Raw genomic sequence first — 25,485 nt, forward strand, 5'->3', positions numbered from 1 at the left:
GGTCTCTGCAAGTTAGAGCAGGGACTGAATTCTAATTGCTTCTGTACAATAGAATAAGAAAAAAAAGTTTCATGTTCTAGCTTTGGAGTAGCTTCACTAAATGACTTTCATTAAAAAAAGTGACTGAAAGTAATAATCTTTGACTTAGAACAAATATTTAACTTTTATAATAGAAATGTAAACAGAGCAATGATTTGCGATTTCTCAACATGTTCCTTCTTGCTGAAGGACATTTAACTAGTTTTGACCTATAGTCAGGATAAGCTTAGTACACACTCAAAATTTCCAACAATAAGGACCCACAGACAAGAAAGATAAGCCTTGACTTAAACCTTATTTGGCAAAGAGAAAACAAAGCGTGGCACCATTAAATTTCGAATGCTAAAGATTTTTTTTTTTTTTTGCTCTTAACTCAGGAAATCTTTAGAGAAGTCATTAGGGTTGACCTTCTTTTATTCTTTAACAGAATAAAACTCTTCTCTCTTTTAGTTGATGTGCCTTTTGTTCTGGACTCCAAAGTTGATGGACAAGTTGATATACAGTCACTATGAGTGTGGGGTGAGGGGGGGTGGGGAACAAGAGGTGTGTAACTTACAATTGCCAATAAAGATATAACCTTTCTTTGTTGTGCATTTCACAAGCAGATTACATAACCTTTTGGGGATATGTCATCAGCACCAGCAACATATTTATTTTTTTAAGTTTTTATTTTTTTTAAGATTTATTTATTTATCTGAGAGAGAGAGAATGAGAAAGAAAGCACAGGCCAGGAGGAGAGGCAGAGGGAGAAGCAGAATCCCCGCTGAGCGGAGAGCCCAACACAGGGCTTGATCCCAGGACCCTGGGATCATGACCTGAGCTGAAAGGCAGACGCTTAACTGACTGAGCCACCCAGGCGCCCCTAGTTTTTATTTTAACTCCAGTTAGTTAACATAAAAAATATGGAGCAGTTTGTGAATTTGCCTGTCATCCTTACACAGGGGCCCTTCTAATCTCTGTAGCGTTCCCATTTTAGTCTATGTGCTGCTGAAGCAAGCACAACATATTTAAATAATATATGCTAACTGCCCAAGGATACATGGCTTTTTACTAAGTGTAGTTTGACTTGGGCTTTGTTGCTCCCCTTCTTTCCATATGATGGATAGAGAGGGAGGAAATGGGAGAGAGAGGCAGTGGTGACAGGAATGTTCTAGTAGGCCCGCTTGGAGAAAGGCACGCATGTGCTCCCTGTTCATTGTCCCAACCCAGTACACACACCCACATTACATAAAAAGCCCCATGCAGATGAAAGGAGCTCTTTATGTTGCCTTAAAAAATGACATAGGAATTGTGTGTTTCTCAGTTGCCTTTCCCCAGATTTACGTGCCCAAAGCCATGCAAAATTTCCAGGCCTTAGCCCACTCCAAACCCTCTTCATCCCCTGCTCTCCTGACATTATTTCCTTGTGAATCTACTACTGTGGAGGCTGTCACCTGGTTTCTAATGTTTTTCACCTTTAAGCCAAATCAAAAAGAACATTACACTGGAGAAACACCCCACATCAGTCAGCAAGTGAATATTTGCTAAGAGACTGTGATGAGCCCACATCTTTACCTGAGACCACGTAGATCAAATACAGGAAGTGCCCTCCCAAACAGGAGACTCTAATCCTGTTCTTTGCCAAAGAGGGAATCTCCTCTTTGGGACAGCCACCCCAGCCTTGAAGCTTTGCCCATCCCTCTGAAATGCAACTAATCAGCATTTTGTCTCCACTTTAAAGAGTATAACTTTTGGAACTGGGAGTCCAAAGATAAGTACTTAAGTTCTGGCTTATTTCCCTCCTAACCCATACCACTTCTCTAAGCAGATCCACTCTTGTTCATGATTAATCTCTCCCATCTTGATTCTCATTAGCTCCATTTCAGATGGTGATTTTTTTTCTGACCTCATTTTCAAATTCCAAGTTGAATATTACTAATGCCACGAAATTAGAAGGGATGATTAACTTTAGGGGGGAAATTATATAATTGTTCACAAAAAAACGTGCACTTGAGACCTTAGAAAAGAATGGATATTCCTCAGTGGTATGGTTTTGTTTCGTTGTACAGGTAGTTTCTCTTATTATCTTCAAATTAACTTTTACTCCTTAATTTTGCATGGGATTTCTATTTGAAGTCAAATTGTATTCTCTGTCTCTTTTCCTACCTAAGCCTCCAGAGTAGGTCTTGTATATGCGTGTCTGTGTGTGTATCACACATATACACCTCAAAAAAGTGTTCCTCACTCACACCATTTATCAGTGAAGAGTGATGAGAAGTATTTCAGCAGGGGTGCTCGTGAGGGGTAGAACTTTCTCAGGAAGCATGCTGGGGATGGAGTACTGCGGTGACTTATTTTCACTCTAGCGATGTGGTTGTGTTGGTGGATGAAGAACTCCACACAAGAGCAGAAGCCCTGATGCAGACTTGGGCCGGTAAATACATCTGAAAAATTTTAAGTGGGGGAGGGGAGGTAAAGGGTTTGAACAACTGGGAATCCTCTTTGCTTCCAGGTTCAACAACGTAGGTACAAAACTAGCTTAACAGGTTTTCCTTCAGGCTATACTAGACATACGGTCAGACTGAGATTATAAAGCCACATTCATCCTCTCCAGATAAATTACTAGCATTCCAGCCCCTGTGGCTCCTGTTGGGACCATCCTTGCATAGACCCGGAAGTGGCCGGTGTCCTGACATTCTATGGTAGGCAGAATAATGGTTGTCCCCAAATGTCCGTGTCCTGACCTCTGGAGTCTTCACCTATGTATCCTTACATGGCAAAAGGGAATTGAGCTTGGGGGTTGAATTAAGATTGCTCATCAGTTGACACCATGATAGGGAAATTTTCCTGGATTATTCAGTGGGCCCAGTGTAATCACAAGGGTCATTAAAAATGGAAAAAAATAGTGTCAGAATGATGCCATATGAGAAAGATGGGACTGGCATTGCTCACTTTGAAAATGGCCTGAGCCAGGAATGCAAGCAGCCCCCGGGAAGCTGGAAAGAGCAAGAACACAGGTTCTCCCCTAGAGCGCGCGAGTACCTTATTACTGTAAGGTAATAAATGTGAGTTGCTTTAAGCCACCAAATTTGTGGTAATTTGTTACAGCAGCAGTCCTTAGGGAAGTAAAACAGGCCCCATATGGCTCCTTGGCAACATTTGTCATTTAATTATTTTACCTTATTAGATTTTTTTTACTTAAAAAAGAGGTTTTCTGTCCTTCTTCACCAATCCTGCCCATCTAAGGTTATAATGTAATATGTATTCTTCCCCAGGTTTTTTTTTTTTCAATGAAAAATTTCACTTTGCAACTTGCCTCTTTCACTTAAAATTCTATGGATGTTTTTCCAGGTCAGTTCAGATGTAACTCAATATAAAAGTTAAATGTTTATTCTTTTTATCAAAGCAATTAAAGAAAATATACAGAAAAGGACTAAGTTGAGACAAGGAACATAAAAAAAAAATATTAACCCATGACTCTACAATCTGTGTAAAGTCTGCTGATAATTTTAAAATATCATTAATGTAAATATCTAGGTAGAAAATCCATACTGTACAGGTTAGTACAAGATACTAAGTAAAAGCTTTCCTCTTTTCCTTCTTCATATTCCTCTCTCCAAAGGTAACTACTCTTCACGGTTTCTTGTGTTTTCTTTTAGAATTTATGTATGTGTGTGTGTTTGTATATGTATGCGTGTGTGTTTCTGTATGTCTCTCCCACACATATCAGAGACCATTCATGATTGTGTATCTTGCTTTTTTCCTCTTAGTTTATGTTATAGATCTTTCCCAATGTGACATACGCAATTTCATTTTTAGTGGTCGTATAGTATTCCATCTGAAGGCTATTCCCAACTTATTGGACCAGTTTCTAATTAACGAATGCGTTCATGATTTCTTTTTTTCCTCTATAATAATGTTGTAATGAACATCCTTTTGAATACACTTTGAAGAACTTTTGCAAGCATACATCTAGGGTATGTTTCTAGCAGTGGCATTTCTGGATGAAAAGTGCATTTAAAAGATTGTTGGCTATTGCCAAACTGCCCTCCAGAAATCACTGCATCTGCTGACACTCTCTCCATCACAATATGGCAATGCCCATTTCCCCAAACTCTCACCATCATTAGATACCAGAATATATTTTTAATTTATTACTAACCTTATAAGTGATACACAGCATTTCATTATTTTGATCTTCATTTCTTTAATTATGAACAGGATTGAGGTAATAATACTTCTTATATTGAGTTGCTCTGTTTGATGATTCACATGTTCATTGGGAGGAATGACAAATCTGTTTATAACAAAATAAGTACTGTTTGTATATAATCTAAAAATTAATTTGCAACTGACAAGTTCTGTGACTTTGAGCAAATCTCCCTGGGCCTCAATGTCCTCATTCTCACAATTAGGCTGTACTAGATGATCTCTAAGAATACATCTAGTTCCAAGTCTACAGGTTGAGTTGATACAAGAAAAAAGGATCAGGGGCACCTGGCTGGCTCAGTAGTAGAGCATGCGACTCTTCATCTCAGGGTTGTGAGTTTGAGCCTCATGTTGGGTGTAGAGATTACTTAAAAAATAATAATAAAATTTTTAAAAAAGAAAAAAGGACCAAAGGTATCACAATTACAAACAGTAAATGTCTAAGTCCATTTGGGCTGCTATAACGAAATACCATAGACATAGTTTATTCAAAAAAAATTTATTTCTCACACTTCTGAAGGCTGGGAAGTTCAAGATCAGGGCACCAAGATTCATTGTCTGGTAAGAGACTGCTTCCTGGTTCATATGTCTTCTCACTAACACCTCACATGGCAGGAGGGACAAGGGAGCTCTCTGGGCACTTTTATAAGGGCCCTAGTCCCATTTATGAGGGCTCTGTCCTCATGACCTAATCACCTCCCAAAGGCCCCACCCCCAAACACCATCACATTGGGGATTAGATTTCAATATATGAATTTGGGGGGGACAGAAACATTCAGTTATAGCAATAAATAAGCCACAATGTGTAGATGTTTAAAAAAATTGAGAATAATAACGCACAGCCCCAGGGAGAGTCTTATTTATCCCTGACTTTTTAAATGTATTTTCATATTTTTATGTTCTAACTTTACAGTTAAATGGTGTAGAGCCAAACCAAAATGTTTAAATGAGGGGAGAAACCCTCGTTTAAAAATTATTTCTTCTTTAGCAACAGGGTCCTTTCCAACTCTGTGGCTTATACTATGAATTTTTTTTTATTTTTTTTATTATGTTCAATTAGCCAACATATAGTACATCATTAGTTTTTGATGTAGTATTCAATGATTCGTTAGTTTTATAAGGCTGGTACCAACATTGTTCAATTGTATCAACGTTTGTTTTACATAACATTATTTTATGTATTTACTTCCACATATTTATATAGTTGTAACATGTCATTTCTTTTGGGAATATTAATTCATTGCCCAAACATATCGTGATTTGCCTAGAAATTTCTCCACGGTGGTTTTTCCAATGCTTTCCAATTTCAACTAGAATTCTATTAGCCAAGTATAAAAATAGCTTTTTTTCACACAACTCTGTCAACAATTGATTTATTTTTACTAATTAAATACAGTTAAGATGACACCGCATAGTTGCTCTAATTCACACAATTTGAAATTCTTCTGGAAGCTTAACTTTTGAATAACATTTGATATATTTCTTCTTACATAACCGTGCATTCATATTCTTAGACCATGCTTCCATTAGAAAATAGTTACTCCCTTTATAAACCAGTATCTCTCTTGCTTACATATTTTGGGGCTAAAATTTCTGTTCCTACATATCAGTTACAAGTATCTTTCTCACTCAGTTGTTTTTTTTTTTGTTTTTTTTTTTTAAAGATTTTATTGATTTATTTGACAGAGAGATACACAGCAAGAGAGGGAACACAAGCAGGGAGAGTGGGAGAGGGAGAAGCAGGCTTCCCGCTGAGCAGGGAGCCCGATGTGGGGCTCGATCCCAGGACCCTGGGATCATGACCTGAGCCGAAGGCAGACGCTTAACAACTGAGCCACCCAGGCGCCCCCACTCAGTTGTTTTTCATTTTATTATTCTTCATTGTGGGAAAACATTTCACTTCTTATTAGGTCTATTTCACCACAGTTATTTTTATTACTTTAATTCTCAAAAAATTACCTCCCTTCTACAACTGACTTAAGATCTGTGATTCCACTTTCTTCTAGCTTTGTCTGTGGATGGCTTTTTAGTATTTAACTCTTTAATTTGAAATTTCTAGGATGTGATACAAGTTATTTCTGTAAATTTATTTTTCTCCGTTTTCATATTATTTTTCTGTAACACATTTATTAGTGATTCATTTTTATTACTTTGTGTCACTTGACATGCCATATATTGACATCTTAAAAATGTTGTTAGTCTACTCTTTAATGCTATTCTACTTTATCATTCTATTTTCTCAGGATAGTACCAGAAATTTATGACAGTCGTTTAATGTTTGGCAGAGTAAATCCTACACTGTTCTCTTTTCTTCTAAGAATATTGCTTGGTTGCATGTTTTTCCATAAAAAGTTTACAGATAGTCAAGTTATCTTAAGCACTCTGTTGGAATTTTAATCAGTAATGAATTAAATCTCAAAATTAACTTGTGAGATACCTTTTTTATTATATTATCTTCCCAAACAAGAGCATATATATTTCTTCTTGTGCTCAGGATTCTTGTTTCTGCTGTTAAAGTTGTCCATTCCTCTTTTATAAGTTACAGATGTCCCTCATCAGATTAGTAGCAAACAGTTAACGTTTTTATTATCCCCAACATTTCTGAAGCATGGATCATGCTGACTTTGTTTTCACCACCCAGTCACTTAACATTTTGTTCTTTACACAGCAGTTTCCCATCCATCATCTCATTTGAGATTCGCACCAACCCTGTGAGACAGGTCAAGTTCCAGACTTGTGACTCCAGAGATGAACACATGTAAGAAATTAGCCCAAGGCCAATAACTGCTGAAAATAAGTCTCAAGCTCCAGTCTAGAACCCTCTCCATTTCCATTTTGGATTGAGTAAGAAAACAGTGAAGGGGCACCTGGGCGGCTCAGTCCATTAAGCATCTGCCTTCGGCTCAGGTCATGATCTTAGGGTCCCAGGATTGAGGCCCTGGTGGGACGCCTGCTCAGTGGGGAGTCTGCTTCTCCCTCTGCCCCCTCCCACCCCTGCTTATGTTCTCTCAAATAACTAAATAAAATCTTTTAAAAAGAAGAAAAAAGAACACAGTAAAATGCCACATGTTTTCTTTGTTATTATTCCTTACTGTCATTTCCTTTAGATCAGTAAAAATTCATGAAGGCTCACAGGGTGCAGGAAACACAAAAATCCTGGCATCCATTTATTACTGTTGTGCTGATAAGCGAGGCTTAAAATCCTTGAGCTTTGTTTTCTTATCTGTGCAGTCGGAATACCACCTGTCATGTCCATTTTGCGAGGTTTTAAAGATAAAATGGCAGCATGTATATGAAAATCCCAAAGAAATGTTCCCAAGGCAAAAATCACCAAATTTCCCTTAGTCAGAATTTTTACATAGAAAGTGAGGAGTGACCTCCAAGTTTTCTTCCTATGCAAATATTCCATCATTCAAGGCTGTGAATTAGGGGAGCAATTTACATTTAATTTAAGGTACAATATTCTTGCTTGATAATTGCAGTTTCCATCTTTTACTGATGATGGCAGTGCTTGTCTCTGTAGATACCAAAACTTTTGGAGTTACAACAATCTTGTTAGATTTCACAAAACCTTTATTAGGTCGGCTACATATTGTATAAGGCATGTGTGTATTTTGTAAGTAGAAATGAAGTGAAACTTTGTTTTACGTTAGAATATAGTAATAGCCTCTTTTTTTTTTTTTTTAAGGGGCACCATTAGGATGGCCCTGGCCCTGAAGTTAGAGTTCCTGTCAGGTGATTTGGGCAACTCTGAGCCAATTCTGTACACTAGAATGTTACGACATTCTTGTTGGCTGCCATCACTGCATCAACGTCAGTTCTTTAACTAGGTTAGAGGTCATGCTGCGCATAGACACCCCCTTTTTTATTACCTGTGTGAATGGCAGTGTGAACCTTTATTTCTTTTTAAGGATTTTATTTATTTTTAGACAGAGAGAGTGTGGGTGAGGGAAGGGGCAGAGGGAGAGAATATCTAAGCAGACTCCCCGTTGAGCACGGAGTCGTCAGGCGGGCTCTATCCCTCGACCCATGAGATCAGGACCTGAGCCAAAACCAAGAGTCGGGTGCTCAACCAACCGACTGAGCCACCCAGAGGCTCCAGCAGTGTGAACCTTTAAAAGTACAGTCCATGGAAAGGATTAAGATACTCTGGTCTATCTGCTAGACACTGGATTTTGTATACTTTCATAAGCAGAGGTAGTCTTGGAGAAAATTTGTGAAGGTTATGTCATTTATCCTCCAGCTCCTATCTTTTCTTCCAGATCCTCTCTTTGACCTTTTGCCCATTTTCCTTCTATCGGGAGGAGCCAGATCTGAGAGGCAAAATGTAGAGGAAAGAGCACAGCTCTGGCATCAAAAAACCTCTGTTGTCGTCCTTACTCTGCTACTTTTAATTTGATTTTAATTTGATTGACCCCAGATTGACCTGGTTTCCTCACTTATAAATGGGGATGAATGATTGCTTATTGAAGGTTGCCAGAAAATAAAACAAATAGGGAAGTATTTATGTAATTTATACATTTAGGTTATTAATGTACCAAGATCTGAACATAAATATTTTATGTATTGCTCCTTACAAGCAATTTGTGAATAACCCCAGGGTCTTTGCACATGCTGCTGGCCGTGCTGGAATGACTTCTGCCTTTTACCCTCAGGATTCAGGTTCTAGAAGGCTGGTTCAAATTCCCCTCTTAGAGGCTCCAGTAGCACTTATGCTTACTTCTGTTTGGTCTTTATCACATGTTGCAGTTCCCGTTTACCAGTCTGCATCTCCCTCCAGACAAACTAAAGTCTTTTGAGAGCAGACACTTTGAGGACATGCATTTTCATAGGTCCAGATAAAATACAGGACATCCAATAGATACTGAACACACAGGGAAGAGGAGAAATTAAGAATGGATAGGACAAATATAGGTAAAATGATAATACAAGACAGACTATGGGATGCACTCTGGGAGGTAAAGTAGGAACGGGTCATATTTGCTTGAGGAATCCACTTCATGGAAGAAGTGGAACTGGAGATAGGCTTTGAAGGATGAGAATAATTTGACAGGCAAACACTGAAAAGACAGCGTCCTAGATGGTGGGAGCAGCCCAGTCAAAGGCACAGAATCGGGGAAGGAGCAGGCCGTCTTTGGGGGGAATGGAAAGCCCGCTCATTGGCAGGAGTAGAGTACAGATGGGGAAGTTGCGGGGGTGGGGGTGCGGCTGGAAAGGTAAACAAGAGCTTACTCTGAATTCCGAGATGAGGAAGTTGAAAGAGTTCCCACCACTGCTGGGCCCTTGTCCATGCCTTCCCCTAAGGGCTCAGAACAAGCTCCTCCCCCTTTTCCCCTAACACTTCCAGTCAGGCCCCAGCCTCCTTTCTGCCATTAGTAACTAGCTTACATCAGGAGCCTCTTCTGGGACTATCAGAGTAAACCCCTGCCAGTGATTTACTCTCATTGCCTTTTCCTCCTACCATCTGTTTGGCATCAAAAAAAAAAAAACCCTCTGTTGTCATCCTTACTTCCTGGGTCTTCTGACTTTGTCACCCTGATTTAAACAATCAGAATCTACAGACATCAGGCTGCTCTGAATTTTACTTTTTTTAATGGTGACATGATTTCGACGTGATCCATACGTGACAAATAAACTGCTAAGGTGAAACATGATAAATCGCCAACTGAGTCACTTGGACAAGTGGTATGGTGGGTTGGGTGCAGCAAGCAGCGGGTTTGCAAGACAAAAAAGCCATGCGAGCTAGCAGGATCGGTCCATGGCTTTTTTTCTTTCTTGCCATGCCCTGAGGACCATCAATAACCTTGCATCTCTGACCCTAGCCAAGCCTGACCAAAGCAGACCTTCTGGGGCCTCGGACCTGAAGTAGTCTTGTCCTATTCGCCTTGGGCCAATGCTTGCTGTCATACTAACACCTTGCCCCTGACCTCTTCAATGTTGGCCAGACGTATGACTGTATATCTGTGTTGCTTTCTCGATGTGCACAGCAGTTTGCTCATTCCGGGGAGTACAGCTCTTCCCTGAACAACCTGGCTGGCCCTCTCCACTGTAGGGCCATAGCATGGCCTAGAGATTGCAAGTGTGGCACCATATCAGATGTTCTGGAATAATAGTTTTGATCCAGAGCCAGCCACTATCTGCCATCTCTCTTTAAACTGCCCTTCTGACTGCTGACAATCTTATAGCCATTCCTATAGATGCCTATAGATAAGTTAGTTCCTCTGGCCCGTGGACTCCTCTCTTCCAGCTCATCACCATTCGTCACCACCACGACCATCTTTGCTGGGCCAAAGATGAGCATGTCAAAGACATGAAAAGGGAAAACCATACTAGGTTGCAGTGCTGGCCCCAATTTTTCACCCCTACCAGCAGGCAGACAGTTGCTATGGTCTCATCCTGGGTGGAGTAATTTCCCTGCCACTTTGACTTTGGGCTTGGCCGTGTAACTTGCTTTGGTGAATGATATCTGGATGGAAGTGCCACTGTGACAATTTTGAGCCTAGGCCTTAATGGGCCTTGCATGTTTCCATTTGTTCTCTTGCACTTATGCCATCTCCATAAGATGAACATGCCTAAGAACAAGCCATCTTGACCAAGGGGAAAAAAGAACACACATGGAACAGAACCACCCTATCCAGTACATGACATGCAGTGAGAAAAAGGGCCACCCTAGCTGCCACATCCTGAAGCTGTGACATCCAGCTGAGCCCGGCCTTGATCAGTAGAACCTCAGGCAAATAGCAGATGCACAAAGACTTCTTGTCTACCCTATCTGTCCCGTGTCACCACTGCTGACCAGATCAGGGTGACCACTTGATTAAAGGGAAGCAAAAGGTACATGAGACGAGCCAATCAAAGCATCTTTTCGAGGGTTTGTATATGGAAACAAATTGTAATCAGTAAGGGACAGAGTCAGGTAGCCTCGGAGTCTGAGGTATCATTTAGAGCCCTGGGCAATTTGATAAATAGATAGGGAAAGCCAGTCTTGAGAGTGAAGTGAGAAAGCAGGGCACATGTTCGAAGAGTTTCGGAGAAGAGTCCCAGAAAGACAAAAACAAAAAGATGCTTAGAGTAAACTTGGTTCAGTCATGTCATCAAAACCATCTCTCATCTCCCACTCAGTGTGTGCATGTGCACACACGCACGTAGGCACACACACCATTTTATTTTTAGCTAACTCAAGTGGATTTTGTTCCTTGTAACTAAAGAACTGGACTAAGATATTTTCCATAGAGGAAGAAGAGGAAAGAAGAGCAGCCAGTTGTGTGGTCAGCTTCCCCGCACGTGATAGAAAACCACACCGACCGCAGGTGGGACCGTGTATCACGTAGCTCTTGCGGCGTAAGAAACCACCTTGAAGCTGAAGGACATTGAACAACAAAATATGTTGCTGACAATTTTGTGCAATGTGATGGCTGGGATATTTGGGACATTAATGATGGCTCTTCTGGTCTTGTCTGGCTGGGCTGATGCTGGATGTTCTGGGATGGCCTCACATGTCTAGTGATTGTTAAGCTGTTTTTTCTAGAGGGCCTAGTGGCAATGACTTGGTCTCTCCGCCATGGGGTCTCTCATCCTCCAACAGGCTAGCCCAGGCTTCCCCACATGGTGGTTTGTGGACTACCAAAGAAGAAGCAAAAGAGCAGTAGCCCAAATGAGGAAGCTCATTTTAAGTCTCTGCTCGTGTCATGGTTACTAGTGTCCCTTAGCCGAGACAAATCACGGAGTATAAACCCAGAGTGATGGACACTAAGCAAGGGCTTACATGCAGGGTGGAGTGAACACTTTGGAAGCCCTTATTGCAACAACATAGCAAAACTACAATGGACAGGGAGGGAGAAAGGAATACTGCCAGGAAGGGCCTGAGTGCAAGGGCCAAAAGCCGGGGGTGTGGTATTTTTAAGGGAATGAGTCTAGGAAAACCTCCAGTTTGCTTTAACTTGACCTATATACCTTTGGAAGAGTACAAGACTTTAAGCCGAGTACTGTTACTCTACAGTCATGGAAACGTTGGTCTAAATAGTTATAAAATATATCATAAGCATCTATAGTATTTCATCCTCACTGGAATGCCTAATCTCCATTGCCTCCTTTAGAAAAGAAGTGTTTCAGTAGAATTTTAACAGGGGGAAAATATCAAAAGATTGAAAATAAAGTGTTTCCTGAATACAGTTTACATAATAAGCTCTCTTATACTTGATAGCAGAGAAGACTCCCAAATAATAAACATAATTATTGGGGGGGGACTATTCTGTTGCAAACACTTCACTGGGGGTACCACCAAAGGCACCAAACCCTTACTTGAAATGGGGCTTGTCCCTTTAAGTATCATAACCACATAGCTGTGAATCATAAGTTAAAAGTGATCACTCTGTTCCCTATTCCTGAACACATACGCCAGCCTGGGTGTCCATATCTGCAAGGTTGGCAGACTGGAGACCTCCAAAGGTCACCCAGCAGTATGGACTCTGTCACCTGTGGAATATGCAAGCATCCCAAAGTGTGTAGACATGGGCACTAGATTACAGCAAGTTCTCTTGAATAGGCAGAGGTGTCATATCACCCCATCCAGAAGAAGAGGGCGTCATGAAAGGAGAGCCATACAAATTCATGCTTTCCTCATTGTACAAACGCTAACTTACAAATAGAGGTTATTTCTCCTCTATGTTCCTCCTGCTATGTTGCCTAACTGCAAACGGACAGTTGTGACATCACGATCATTTCCAGGCAGCCAGACACAAGCTACAAAGAGAAAATTTCCATTTGTAGACTGCAGTGTTATTAACCAGCACTTAGGGAGAAGGACGTGAAGGGGAGTGGAGAAGTTAAGGTATACAGTATTTGAAAATGTAAGTACGAAGTATATATGACAAATTTCTGAAGAGCAGGGATTTGTGGACCACCTGTTTTTATATATTTTTTAAGATTTTATTTTTAAGTGATCTCCATACCCAGTGTGGGGCTCAAACTTACAACCCCGAGATCAAGAGTCACATCGTCCACCAACTGAACCAGCCACGCCCCCCCCAAGGGACCAACTATTTTGAAAAGGAGAAAAAAAACCTCTGTTCCTCAGAAGTTAGTGATTTAATGTGTGCCAATATTTTACAAAATTTTAAATGACCTTTTAAAAAATTAAACGTGTGAGCTTATTTAAATACAACCAGAAAGAATTCTAATAAAATTTATTTTATCATAAGCAAGGAAATAGGCCAACACAAGCCATGTGGTCAAAAGTAAAGAAGGTCTAGATCAGAGAATTGAAATGGCAATGGGAGGGAAGCAGGTGATTTCTCAACCTAGGTAATGAATGCTCAGTAATGCACAGTCAGCCAAGGAGCATGAGTAGAGGACAGAACCATTCAAATATGTCGAAACTATCTCTACAGGTTTTAAAATAGACTTTATTTTTTAAAGATTTATTTATTTGTTTGAGAGACAGTACGAGCAGGAGAGACAGAGGGAGAGGGAGAGAGAATTCCAAGCAGACTCTGTGCTGAGCGCAGAGCCCGATACGGGGCCTGACCTCACAACTCTGAGCTAAAACCAAGAGTCGGTGTTTCAACCAACAGTGCCACCCAGACACCCTAAAATAGACTTTATTTTTTAGAGCAATTTTAGGTTCCCAGGAAAATTGAGCAGAAAGAACAGAGATTTCATATATACCCCTGGCCCCCATATCCACAGCCTCCCCCATCATCAATATCCCCCACCAGAGTAGTACATTTGTTATAACTGGTGAAACTACATTAACACATCATCACCCAGAGTCCATAGTTTACATTAGGGTTCACTCTTAGTGTTTCCACTCCATGGGTTTGGAGAAATGTGTAATGACATGTATCCACCATTATGGTACCATACAGAGTAGTTTCATTGCACTAAAAATCCTCTTTACTTTGCCTATTCATCCCTAAGTCTCCCCCACACACCCCCAACAACCCCTGGCAAGCACTGATCTTGCTGTCTCTGTAGTTTTGCCTCTACCAAACTGTCATTTAGTTAGAATCATACTGTAAGCAAACTTTTCAGATTGGCTTCTTTCACTTAGTAATACACATTTAAGTTTCCTCCATGTCTTTTCATGGCTTAATAGCTCATTCCCTTTGGCAATGAATAATAGTCCATTGTCTGGATGGACTACAATTTATCCATTCACTACTAAAAGACATCTTGGTTGCTTCCAAGTTTGGCAATTATGAATAAAGCTGCTATAGGCATCTGGTGCAGGTTTTATGTGGACCTAAGTTTTTACCTCCTTTGGGTGAATACTAAGGAGCATGATTGCTGGATCATACAGTAAGAGTATGTTTAGTTTTGTAAGAAACTCCCAAACTGTCTTCCAAAGTGGCTGTACCATTTTGCATTCCCACCAGCAACGAATGAGAGTTCCTGGTGCTCCACATCCTTGCCAGCATTTGGTGTTTCTCTATAGTTTTTAACTCCTCATTCTCTAACACAGAGAGATTGATGACAGAAATAAAGACCTAGGTTTCGTGCACAGTGGTGAGGAATGGGGCCTTGGGAGAATGGAGTACAGTAAGTATAGTAGAAAACTCTGAAAAAAGACCACAGGAGCACCTGGCTGGCTGGGTTGGTAGAGCATGCAGCTCTTGATCTCAGGGTCATGAATTCAAGCCCCATGTTGGGTATAGAGCTTACTTTACAAAATAAAATTAAAAAGACTACAGCACTTTTTTTCAGTGATGGCCTAATTTTATATATATATATATATATATATAATGTTTATATGTTTACAGTATCTTTCAGAAAAGAGCACTATTGATTCATTGTAGGTTGACTTATGCTCTGAGGTTTTTTTTTTCATCAATAGCAGTGAATTCATAAGACACACATGTGCACCTCACCACTTGCTGACCAATTTCAAACATTTAAGTGACCTGGGACAAGTAACCCAGATCCTTGCCTTTATTTTCTTCAGTTCTAATACACGGAGTTGAGCTAGACAATTTGAAAAGTTCTTCCCAGTCCTTTAATTTAGGAAATTACATCTGTATGTTTCTTCACAAATAAGAAGTGCCCCCAAAGATATGTGCTTTCTTTTTTTTTTAAAGATTTTATTTATTTATTTGACAGAGACACAGCGAGAGAGGGAACACAAGCAGGGGGAGTGGGAGAGGGAGAAGCAGGCTTCCTGCAGAGCAGGGAGCTGGATGCAGGGCTTGATCCCAAGATTATGGGATCATGACCTGGGGTCATGACCTGAGTCGAAGGCAGACGCTTAATGACTGAGCCACCCAGGCGCCCCAAGATACGTGCTTTCAATGGAGTGTTTCCAAAGAGAGGAGAGTTTCCCATTAAAAAGGCAATGAATGTACTTAAATTAAGATCATCGTTCCTCTTTCCTTACATGCCATTCCTGAGTGATAAATGATACATTTTCTTCCAAAATTTTTCCTAATCAGGTTTAACTATGGAGCCTAAACAAGTAAATTATAGTTACCTTTTCTTCTCAAAAGCATACTTTTTTAAAAAAAAGAATCAGCAAGGGGTGCCTGGGTGGCTCAGTCGGTTAAGCATCTCACTCTTGATTCCGTCTTGGGTCATGATCTCAGGGTCCTGGGATCGAGTCCCATGTCGGACTCTCTGTTCAGCGGGGAGTTTGTCTCCCTTTCCCTCTGCCCCTCGTGTGGTCTCTCTCTCAAATAAATAAATAAATCTTTAAAAATAAAATTAAATTTAAAAATCTGCAAATGAATGATTATAATCCTATTGAAAGTAGTGAATTCCCTCATTCAACATCTATTTTGTGCTGACTATGTGACTTGTCAGAGAAGGAACTAAATATATTTTCTTTTTTTTTTTAAGATTTTATTTATTTATTTGACAGAGAGAGACACAGCGAAAGAGGGAACACAAGCAGGGGGAGTGGGAGAGGGAGAAGCAGGCCTCCCGCAGAGCGGGGAGCCCGATGCAGGGCTCAATCCCAGGACTCTAGGATCAAAGTCAGACGCTTAACGACTGAGTCACCCAGGTGCCCCAAGAAGGCACTAAATACATTTTCTTTTCTTTGTATGATATGACTGTGTGAATGCAGCCCTTGAAAAGTCAGCGCCCCATGATTACGAATGTAACACGTAATTTATAATCATGAACGTACTTAAACATAATGGTGAACATAATTGTGGCTTCAATTTTGTCAGTTTCCCTATTTTTTACATCTCTATATACAGTGGCAAAAGGCAAACTATAAAAAGGAACATACGTCTTTGTCTCTCTTCTGTTAGCCATTGGAGACTTGAAGGTGGGCACATGGAAAGGCAAACAGGCACACAAAAGAGAAAGCATGAGGAAAATAAGAGGAATGTGAGACTGGAAAGCAAAATGGGTGCTGAGGGAAGAAAATAAAAACAGTCAAGTGACAGTGGTCCGACTTATGCATCACCTTGCCCTTTGTGGAAACAAGGGCTTTCCCAGCATTCCCCCCCCCCGCCTCAGAACCCTATCAGGAACAGGTGTTCAAACTGAAGACCTGTCAACTTGCATCAACTGCAAGTTTTCCAAACATGTTTAGAAAATGAGAAAACTTCTGGATATTCCTATTTTGATCTTTCCAAAAGACCCAGTATCTTGGTTAGAACCAAATATGACCAAAAATTAAAATTCTGTGAGGAAGAGAGATCACACCAACATGTACTCGTTGTGTCATTTATCTGTTGCTGCGTCACAGCTCCAAAACCAAGTGGCTAAAAAGAATAACCATTTATTATCTGTCATGATTCTGTGTACTAGCTGGGCTCAGCTGGGTAGTTTTTCTGCTCTAGGTGATATTGACTAAGGTCAGTCATTCAACTGGGTCGTTCATTCAGTAGCTGCAATCAGCTAGGAGCTCTCCTGGGGCTGAAATATCCAAGATGGTTTCATTCACATTTCTGGAAGTTGGTGTTGGTCAGCTAGAGTGCATAGTTCTCCTCCACATGGTTTCTCATCTGCTGGCAGGTTCGATTGGCTTTCTTAAAGCGTGGCAGCTGGTTCCAAGAAGGAAAGGCTCACTTTTGGGCAAACGCTTATCAAGTCTCTGCATCATGTTTGCTGATGTCCTGTTGGCCGTACAAGTCACCTGGCTCAAGCCCAGTCTCTTCTGCACCTGTGAAGGAATACCAGTGACTTGTGATGGGTATGGGTGGTTGAGCCTAGACTGGGTAGAGATGGGAACTGTTGCAAGGAGATGGAAATGTGTGTAAGATCATGGATGGGTTTTGTCTGCTTATCAAAGGAAATGTTACTATTTTATCACAATGCTATTAATATGGGCAGACTTTGACACAATGTACTCCAAAGAACAAGTTTATATTTTGAAATGGTTTTTACAGCTGAGACTCGATGTGTACTGCCCTACTTGTGACAGTTGTATGTGTTTATTTTGTATCTAGCAGCAGAGCCTACAGTAAAACCTTAAAACAATGAAAGAAATGTGGGAGGGTACAGCACAATGACGTTATTACCAGAAGGTACGATTCCATTGATTGATTCATTCATTCACTCATTCAACAGTCCCTTATAGAACACCCAGACCCTAGTGCTAAAACAATGATCAGGACAAAATCCCTGGCATCAAAGAGCCTAGGTCATTTTATTCTGAGGGGTCAGGGTAGGGAGAAGGTGGCAGGAGTCTGCATCTCTAACAAGCACCTTACATGACTCGGACAGACTAATGGTTGAGAACCTATGCCTTAAGCCTTTTTCTACCAATATTCTAAGTGTATTATTTGTTAGCAAAGAACTAAGATTTGGGAGAAAAGGGCACTAACACAGGATAAAAGACAGATTTCTCTTAACACAGTTTTGTCAAATCCTAGAAAAATGGAGACCCTAGCATACCCATAGTCCTGTGGTTCTCAAAGTGTGGTCTCTATATCGGCAGTATCATTACCTGGGAATTTGTTAGAAATGCAAATTATCAGACCTTGCCTACTATACCAGAAATTCTGGGGTTGGGGTCCAGCAACCTGCATTTTAACAAGTCCTATGGGTGGTTCTGATATGGGTAGAATTAGCAAATCATTACCATATCCTAATTCTATTACAGTTGCAACATTGCATAGAGTGATACATAGTTTTAGGTAGCTACAATAAGATTATTAACATGCATTTGAGTGGATTTTCTAGTTTGCGTGGGGGGAGAGGAAAACTCCTAATTTGGCTTTCTTAATCAAGTATGTTTAAATTCTGGGGGCGCCTGGGTGGCTCAGTCGTTAAGCGTCTGACTTTGGCTCAGGTCATGATCCCGGGGTCCTGGGATCGAGCCCCGCATCGGGCTCCCTGCTCCGCAGGAAGCCTGCTTCTCCCTCTCCCACTCCCCCTGCTTGTGTTCCCTCTCTCGCTGTGTCTCTCTCTGTCAAATAAATAAATAAAATCTTTTTTTTAAAAAGTATGTTTAAATTCTGAATCTGACTTTAACTCCATTATCTTGGGCAAATCACGTCTTATATCTGCCTAAATCATCCCAGACCCATAAAATAAAGGAATGTCTGAGCTATTTATTGCAATCCTTTCCATTACTAACTTTCCCTCTTATGCTTTCCATACCCATGTCAATCCCTATCCAAGTAATAGTTGCTAGAATAGCAAGAAGAGATAAGGAAAGGAGCTTTCCAAATAGACTAGAAAAAGTAGGGCAAATATGGGAAGACCAAGAAGCATTACTGGACCTCCCACTCCCACAAAAAAAAAAAAAGATTCTCAACGGAAATGTCGTCTTTCTGCTTATATAAATTAACAACAGGAAACACCAGAGGAGGAATCATTGAAACACCTAGAGACTGTCCAGTGGGAGTTGACTTTGATTTCTTATTCTACCAGTCAGAAATCATCACAATGAACTTGAAAGAACTCAAGCTACTTAACTCATCTGCCTGAAGTGCCTCGGTGTTCACCTCCTGGTTTCTTTGGTGGAAACAGATTTGCCAGTGAGAGCATCTTGCCTTTCATGATTAACCATTCTGCTCGTAGAGCGCATTCACACATCCTCCCATCCACGTCAATGACATTTGCCCTATTTGACAGATGAGCAAAAGGAAGCCAGGGAAGAAAATTAGTTACTCAAGGTCAGGAAGATCAAGTGTTGAATGGCAGGGCCAAGATCAGACCAAGATCCTTAGCTTTCCAATCCAGTGTTTCCTCCACTGCTGTACTTTCAGACCTGGAATGGGTGGGGGGGCGAGCAAGGCGGACCAGAATCCTACCTTCTTCCTTTTCACTTATTTTCCTGGCTTCCCTTCCCTCAGACTGCTCTAAAATGGCAATAGGCCTGATGTCAGGAGCCGGAAATTCTAGTGCTGGTTCTGCCACAGAAGGCTGGCTGATCTCAGACAAGTCACTTAGGCTCTCTGGGCCTCACGTGCCCCATTGTTACTTCCAACTCTGCCTCAGTAATAGTATGGAAAAGGAAATCGGAGTATCTATTGGTTGATTTTTACATTTATATAAATTTGAGTTTTCAGACTGCAGCTAGGGTTTGAAGGGTTGAGAAAGAGCAGGCAGATGGGAGTAATTCCAACTGGGTGAGAGGAAACAGGACTAGGAGGTTCAGAGTACATATTTAAGGTGTGGAGATTAGATAAAGCAAGCGAGACTCTTCTGTTCAAGAGCCTTGCCTTTGCCCTTCCCTGATCTCCAAGCGCGAGCTTAGATGTGTGTGACTCCTGAAACCTTAAATCATCTTTTGGCCTCTCAGTTTTGTTTTGGTGAAAGTAATTGGGATGTGAAATACAGACTGTTGTGGGAACCACAGGATCAATATATTTAAGAATCTCTCATGTACATCTAACCCCACTTATTCTGACATGTTTGAATTCGGATCCCACTATACTGGTAAGCAAATAATTTGCTGTCCTCTTAGAATCTGAGAGTCAAAAGTGTGTGAGAGTTGGAACATAGTCACTTTTTTTTTGTTTTGTTTAAATGGATCGATGTGGCAGGTCTGGTGGCTTTCTTTTTACTGCCTTCTAGAATCAAGGAAATCCTTATCTGTATCATTTAATTAATGCCTTTCATGGTGTTTAGAGGCAAGTTAGCCTACTTCCTTTACATTTGCCGGAACGCCTGTCTGTGTCTTCTTCCAGGAAATTCAGAAATACTGATTCATCTGCCCTTCTCTCCTAAGCAGGCCAGTTTATCAGCAGTTATTAAGTCCAGCATTTCTATAAGCAGGCCTCATGGGGAACACCAGAGTCTGCTATCTACAGAGTATAGGAAAATTTCCTTCCGGAGCAAGTGTGGTTAAACTATAAACACAGAGATGGTGTAGAATAAGGACTAGAGGGGAAAAAATAGAAATGATGTTCCAGAACCCTGAGAGATTAGGGAAAAGGATGGAAGGAAATGAAAGATTGACAATAGTAGGGTGCTTTTGAAATGGACAGAGAGCATGGTGGTTTACGTAATTAATTTAGTGATTTTCAATCAGCATCTTTTAAAAATTGGGGAATTGTGTACAATTTCTAGACACAAGAGACTCCCTTTTGAAGCTCCATTTTTCTGTCCAACTAAGGAACTATCGAACTGGGCCAGAGGCAATAATTCTTTTACAAGCAATTGCTCATAAAATTTCAACAGAACAAGTGGCATTCAGATTATATGAGGCCAGTAAAGCGAATTAATACATACCAGGGACAGGTGTGTTTGACAGCACCAATACAATAATCAATAGTATAGTAATCAGAAGCAGCTCCACCAGTCAGCACCAAATTAGCAGGGTTTTTTTTTTCTTTGTCTAAATCATGTAATTACCGCTTGCTTCTTTCTCATAAAAACCCCTTGCTTTCCCTACACGAACAGGACACTTTTCCCACTCCTCTGGAATCTGTGCACCCGAATTGCAATTCTGAGATCACAAAGGCCTGTTCTCTTTTTCAGTTTTGCCTCCTTTTCTCAGTTGACATAAATGGTGTGAGAATAGCATGGGATCCGAAGTGATGCACCCCTCTGACTCTAGACTCGAACATGGTACCTGCCTGAGCAGGCAGCTCGGGGTTCTGTTGGTGAGTTCTCTTAGTTCTAAACCTCACTTTTCATAATTTCGTTTTAAGTAAGCTCTATGCCCAACATGGGGCTCGAACTCACAACCCCAAGATCAAGAGTCACATGCTCTACCGATTGAGCCAGCCGGGAGCGCCACCCCCTGCCAAACTTCCTCTTTTTGGTTGAGGCTCAGGCCCAGGTTTGGGGTGTCTTTCCCGTGTGGGCTTTTGTCTGTCTGTCTATGTGTCTGCACTACAGAGTTACTCTCTTCTGTCTGGTGAATACTCAGTGGGGCTTTTAGTTTGGAAAATTGCTGCTGGACAGCAGCCCCTGCCTGGCACCACCGCTGGGTGTGTGTTATGGGTCCATTTCTTGTAAGTTTCTGTCTTGTTGGCTCAATCTTACTTGTCATTACAGTGGCCACTCCGGGGATCTTTGGAGATTTCAAAATTAGTTTATTTGCATGCACAATTGGAAAAAGAAAAAAGAACCAAGCAGCTTGAGTAGGAAGCATCGTTCACTTAGTATTTGGAGGCCTCTGAGAAATTAAATCATTCTAAACTTGCTTCCTTACACAAAAATAACTGAACTTTCTAAAGCCAACTCTGACCTCCCTCAGAGATGATCTAAACCAAAAAAATTGATCAGAAACTGCTACAGCTGTTGCTCTTCCTCACCTTCCCCCTCCTGCTCTTCACCTGTATATCCTAGGATTTTCTTAAAGATTTATTGCTTTCTTTATTTTGAGAGAGAGAGAGAGAGAGAGCATGAGTGGGAGAGGCAGAGGGAAAGAATCTCAAGCAGACTCCCCGCTGAGCACGGAGCCTGACACAGGGCTCGATGCAGGGCTCAGTCTCAGGACCTCAAGATCATGACCTGAACTGAGACCAAGAGTCAGAGAGTGACCCCGCTGTAACACCCACGCTGTCCTGTATGTCCTAGTTCCACAGAACTTCCAACCTATAATATCAACCCGGAGGTTCCTCTGGACCCTCCAGTCATCCAAACTCCTTCTACACTTACACCTAATGAAGGAGGTTCTAAGACTTCATCAGTCATTTATACTCCTTGAACCAAGGCAGGATTGTGAGCTGCTACCAAGGACCTTCCCAATGCCCTTGAAGACCCTCTAGGGTTCCCTAAGGAATTCATTTTAGTTATTCAGACCTGTAAACCTAGTAATTTTGACCTTTATCAACTTATACACATGCTTGTAAGTGAGGAGAATATAGAGGGATGAATGGGCAAAGTAGGCTGGACAAAGCCTTTTGATGATTTTTCCAAGTGAAAAGCTATAGGTAAAACAGAAGCTTTTAAGCTAGCTAAAGATTTACATAAAACTATCCCTAAGATTTTTCAAAAGACTATAGATTGGAGAAGCAAATCAACAATGTACTCAATGGCCAAAAGCATCTGGTTTTTGATTATTATGATATGTTACAGAAAAATTTCTTTATTTTTATTTTTTTAAAGATTTTATTTATTTATTTGACAGAGAGAGACAGAGTGAGAGAAGGAACACAAGCAGGGGGAGTGGGAGAGGGAGAAGCAGGCTTCCCGCTGAGCAGGGAGCCCGATGCGGGGCTCGATCCCAGGACCCTGGGATCATGACCTGAGCCGAAGGCAGATGCTTAATGACTGAGCCGCCCAGGCGCCCCAGATTAAAACTTTTAAACAATACTTTGGTATTGACAAAATTAATTGTGAAAACCCTTTTTAAAAAAATTTAATTCCACCTTTGTTACCTAAAAGACAAAGTTGGCTCAAACAGCCTAAGAGCACTTTCCCCTCTAAGGACATGAACAATGGGGGGAACAAATGCTCATATAACAGAATAGGGCAGCTGGGAGGACAACAGGGGATCTTCCCATTACTTCTACCCATACCTTAGGGGAAGTGGAGGTTAGTGGGAATGGGGTGAGATGAGGTCTCTTTTTTTTTTTTTTTTTGAGTGAAGTTGACACACAATGTCACTTTAGTTTCAGGCGTACAACATAGTGACTCAAGTTTAGAGATGATGCTGTGCTTCCCACACATATAGCCACCACCTGTCACCATGAAAGACTGTATTCCCTCCGCTGTGCCTTTCATTCCCCTGTCTTATTCATTCCATACCTGGAAGCCCGTATCTCCCGGTCCCCTGCACCCTATAGACATGGGAGCAACAGTGGCAGTGTTAAGCCCCACCAACCTTCCTTTCCCCCTTCCTCGGAACACAGAAACCCCGTAAGTGGTGGGAGTGTCTAATACCCCATGACAGTTTTGAAATTCTTACCTATCCCTTTTCAGCTGGGGCCCTTGCAAGGCACTCATCCATTCCTTCTGGTCCCTTCAGACCCCATTCACCCGTTAGGCTGCAGTTTTCTTGAGATGTATCAGGCGCACATCTCTTTCCCTCAGAAGGGGCAAATGTTTTTGGCAATAGCAGAATAGCACAGAGAAAATTCAACTTAGCTTCTGGATTGTGACACTTCTTTAAGACTGAAGGGGGGGCCGAGGGGGCTCAGAGCAAGTCTCCCCAGGGTGGGCCACTTCAGCATGTGAATTATTTTGAGCTGAAGGCAACTGAGACCCTGTGAGCTCAAGAGAAATAGCTGTTACCTTCCTGCTCCACTCGTTTTGTCTGCCTTTCTGCGACATGCAGATTGTCAGTTCTTTCCTTTGGCTGTCTTTGGGGGTGACTCGGGCTCTTGGGAAGGTAGTATGTTTGCACCCTCTTTGGGGACGTCTTACACTCAAAGGGTAGTTGTTTAATACTGTCAGAAATACTTACTGTTTGTCCCAGCTGAAAACTGGCAAGAATTTTAGAAAAAGTAGCTCTATAGTCAAAAGTTGGCCAGATTAGAAGCTGATATTCAGCATCTGATAGGAATGTTTTTAAGGCCTCTCCCCTAAGTTAAAATTAGAACTATATACCCACAGGGAAAGAAGCAAACTGAGGATAACATAGCCAGATGGGTAGATCAATCTATGATATCATTTAAGTTGCAACCCAATTCCTTGAGGGATTAAAAGCTACTGTCTTTATCCTACAAATCTTTGCAAAACTAGAAATAAAGCCCCAGAAACAACTGAAAATCCTTCAACCTCTCCTTTTCACCAGTCCCCAAACATCCACTCTTAATTTAATTTTATTTTTTTAAATTTTTTAAATTTTATATGTTGTTAGTCACCATACAATACATCATTAGTTTTTTTTTTTTAAGATTTTTATTTATTTATTTATTTGACAGAGAGATAGCACAAGTAGGCAGAGCGGCAGGCAGAGGGATAGGGAGAAGCAGGCTCTCCGCCGAGCAGGGAGCCCGACATGGGGCTCGATCCCAGGACCCTGGGATCATGACCCGAGCCGAAGGCAGACGCTTAACTGACTAAGCCACCCAGGCGCCCCACATCATTAGTTTTTGATGTGGTGATCCACGATCCATTGTTTTCGTATAACACCCAGTGCTCCATGCAATACGTGCCCTCCTTAATACCCATCACCGGGCTACCCAAACATCCACTCTTCATCTCAAAACTCTTATAATGTCTCTGGGAACTCAGATGTAGATCAGCCTCTATTCCTAAAACTTGGGTGGGGGGGCAGGGGGAGTTTTTTTAAAATTACAAATGGCTATAGAAGCACCCTGGCCCAAAATCTAACCCACAGCTTCCATAACATTACTTGTCAAGGATAGATACAAATGATAAGTGCCTTCTCCACAAATATTAGTAGAAGAAGTTTTAGTTATCTGAGCAGGAAGTGTTAACTGATTCCATCTGCCAGAAAAACACTATGGTTCCAATTGTTCTTTTATAAACTAGTGAGTTCTGAATTATCCTACTTGTCTCATGGCTAAAAAATTTATTCTGTGTTTTTAAAAGATTTTATTTTTAAGTAATCTCTACCCCCAACGTGGAGCTCAAACTCACAACCCCAAGATCAAGAGTCCCACACTCTTCTGAATGAGCCAGCCAGGTGCCCCTCATGGCTAAAAAAAAAAAAAAAAAAAATTTTAAAACAGTAGCTTTAAGGTTACCATTTATGTCTGTCTTTATGTTCATAGGTGTTATACATGTATGGGATTTACTACCTCTGAATGGTATTGCCAGAATTAATTTTAAAAAGAGCTCTGTTTAGGGCGCCTGGGTGGCTCAGCTGGTTAAGCGACTGCCTTCGGCTCAGGTCATGATCCCGGAGTCCTGGGATCGAGTCCCACATCGGGCTCCCGGCTCAGCGGGGAGCCTGCTTCTCCCTCTGACCCTATCCCCTCTCATGCTGTTTCTCTCTCT

The 25,485-nt window shown here is 41.2% G+C and overlaps 1 non-coding gene across 1 annotated transcript; it reads right to left on the reverse strand.

Moving 5' to 3' along the window:
• Positions 1–935: 935 nt before the first annotated feature.
• On the reverse strand, positions 936–1,039 carry LOC116646199. Its single transcript, XR_004302095.1, has one exon. It is a non-coding gene; the product is annotated as a U6 spliceosomal RNA (small nuclear RNA).
• Positions 1,040–25,485: the final 24,446 nt, after the last annotated feature.

Source organism: Phoca vitulina, unplaced genomic scaffold, assembly GCF_004348235.1.
Source record: "Phoca vitulina isolate PV1807 unplaced genomic scaffold, GSC_HSeal_1.0 scaffold35, whole genome shotgun sequence".
Taxonomy (NCBI): Eukaryota; Metazoa; Chordata; class Mammalia; order Carnivora; family Phocidae; genus Phoca; species Phoca vitulina.